This window comes from Schistocerca serialis, unplaced genomic scaffold (genome assembly GCF_023864345.2).
Source record: "Schistocerca serialis cubense isolate TAMUIC-IGC-003099 unplaced genomic scaffold, iqSchSeri2.2 HiC_scaffold_633, whole genome shotgun sequence".
Classification (NCBI taxonomy): Eukaryota; Metazoa; Arthropoda; class Insecta; order Orthoptera; family Acrididae; genus Schistocerca; species Schistocerca serialis.
The window spans coordinates 1-2,500 of record NW_026048226.1 but is presented as its reverse complement, the minus strand read 5'-3'; the positions used below and the strand labels follow the sequence as shown (position 1 = coordinate 2,500).

At 60.8% G+C, this 2,500-nt stretch overlaps 1 pseudogene; it reads left to right on the top strand.

Annotated features, from left to right (window-relative positions):
* LOC126448839 (large subunit ribosomal RNA) overlaps positions 1 to 2,456 on the top strand; it is a 2,992-nt pseudogene extending 536 nt beyond the window's left edge.
* The last annotated feature ends 44 nt before the right edge of the window (positions 2,457 to 2,500 follow it).

Sequence of the window (2,500 nt, the reverse complement as noted above, 5' to 3'; positions counted from 1 at the left end):
CGGCGGGGTCGTGTCCGGTTGCCTTTCCACTCGCCGCGGGGCGGGGCCGTTCCGGTGTGCGGTGGGCCGCACTTCTCCCCTAGTAGGACGTCGCGACCCGCTGGGTGCCGGCCTACGGCCCGGGTGCGCAGCCTGTCCTTCCGCGGGCCTCGGTTCGCGTCTGTTGGGCAGAGCCCCGGTGTCCTGGCTGGCTGCCCGGCGGTATATCTGGAGGAGTCGATTCGCCCCTTTGGGCGCTCGGGCTCCCGGCAAGCGCGCGCGGTTCTTCCCGGATGACGGACCTACCTGGCCCGGCCCCGGACCCGCGCCGCTGTTGGCTCGGGATGCTCTCGGGCGGAATAATCGCTCCCGTCAGCGGCGCTTCAGCTTTGGACAATTTCACGACCCGTCTTGAAACACGGACCAAGGAGTCTAACATGTGCGCGAGTCATTGGGCTGTACGAAACCTAAAGGCGTAATGAAAGTGAAGGTCTCGCCTTGCGCGGGCCGAGGGAGGATGGGGCTTCCCCGCCCTTCACGGGGCGGCGGCCTCCGCACTCCCGGGGCGTCTCGTCCTCATTGCGAGGTGAGGCGCACCTAGAGCGTACACGTTGGGACCCGAAAGATGGTGAACTATGCCTGGCCAGGACGAAGTCAGGGGAAACCCTGATGGAGGTCCGTAGCGATTCTGACGTGCAAATCGATCGTCGGAGCTGGGTATAGGGGCGAAAGACTAATCGAACCATCTAGTAGCTGGTTCCCTCCGAAGTTTCCCTCAGGATAGCTGGTGCTCGTACGAGTCTCATCCGGTAAAGCGAATGATTAGAGGCCTTGGGGCCGAAACGACCTCAACCTATTCTCAAACTTTAAATGGGTGAGATCTCCGGCTTGCTTGATATGCTGAAGCCGCGAGCAAACGACTCGGATCGGAGTGCCAAGTGGGCCACTTTTGGTAAGCAGAACTGGCGCTGTGGGATGAACCAAACGCCGAGTTAAGGCGCCCGAATCGACGCTCATGGGAAACCATGAAAGGCGTTGGTTGCTTAAGACAGCAGGACGGTGGCCATGGAAGTCGGAATCCGCTAAGGAGTGTGTAACAACTCACCTGCCGAAGCAACTAGCCCTGAAAATGGATGGCGCTGAAGCGTCGTGCCTATACTCGGCCGTCAGTCTGGCAGTCATGGCCGGTCCTTGCGGCCGGCCGCGAAGCCCTGACGAGTAGGAGGGTCGCGGCGGTGGGCGCAGAAGGGTCTGGGCGTGAGCCTGCCTGGAGCCGCCGTCGGTGCAGATCTTGGTGGTAGTAGCAAATACTCCAGCGAGGCCCTGGAGGGCTGACGCGGAGAAGGGTTTCGTGTGAACAGCCGTTGCACACGAGTCAGTCGATCCTAAGCCCTAGGAGAAATCCGATGTTGATGGGGGCCGTCATAGCATGATGCGCTTTGTGCTGGCCCCCGTTGGGCGAAAGGGAATCCGGTTCCTATTCCGGAACCCGGCAGCGGAACCGATACAAGTCGGGCCCCTCTTTTAGAGATGCTCGTCGGGGTAACCCAAAAGGACCCGGAGACGCCGTCGGGAGATCGGGGAAGAGTTTTCTTTTCTGCATGAGCGTTCGAGTTCCCTGGAATCCTCTAGCAGGGAGATAGGGTTTGGAACGCGAAGAGCACCGCAGTTGCGGCGGTGTCCCGATCTTCCCCTCGGACCTTGAAAATCCGGGAGAGGGCCACGTGGAGGTGTCGCGCCGGTTCGTACCCATATCCGCAGCAGGTCTCCAAGGTGAAGAGCCTCTAGTCGATAGAATAATGTAGGTAAGGGAAGTCGGCAAATTGGATCCGTAACTTCGGGATAAGGATTGGCTCTGAGGATCGGGGCGTGTCGGGCTTGGTCGGGAAGTGGGTCAGCGCTAACGTGCCGGGCCTGGGCGAGGTGAGTGCCGTAGGGGTGCCGGTAAGTGCGGGCGTTTAGCGCGGGCGTGGTCTGCTCTCGCCGTTGGTCGGCCTCGTGCTGGCCGGCGGTGCAGGATGCGCGCGCCTGCGCGGCGTTCGCGCCCCGGTGCTTCAACCTGCGTGCAGGATCCGAGCTCGGTCCCGTGCCTTGGCCTCCCACGGATCTTCCTTGCTGCGAGGCCGCGTCCGCCTTAGCGTGCTCCTCCGGGGGCGCGCGGGTGCGCGGATTCTCTTCGGCCGCCATTCAACGATCAACTCAGAACTGGCACGGACTGGGGGAATCCGACTGTCTAATTAAAACAAAGCATTGCGATGGCCCTAGCGGGTGTTGACGCAATGTGATTTCTGCCCAGTGCTCTGAATGTCAACGTGAAGAAATTCAAGCAAGCGCGGGTAAACGGCGGGAGTAACTATGACTCTCTTAAGGTAGCCAAATGCCTCGTCATCTAATTAGTGACGCGCATGAATGGATTAACGAGATTCCCGCTGTCCCTATCTACCTCAGGTCAGGCCGGACACTGCGAGCTGGATCGTCCCACCGAGAAGAAGGTTCCTCCACTCCAGTCTAGCCAACAGAT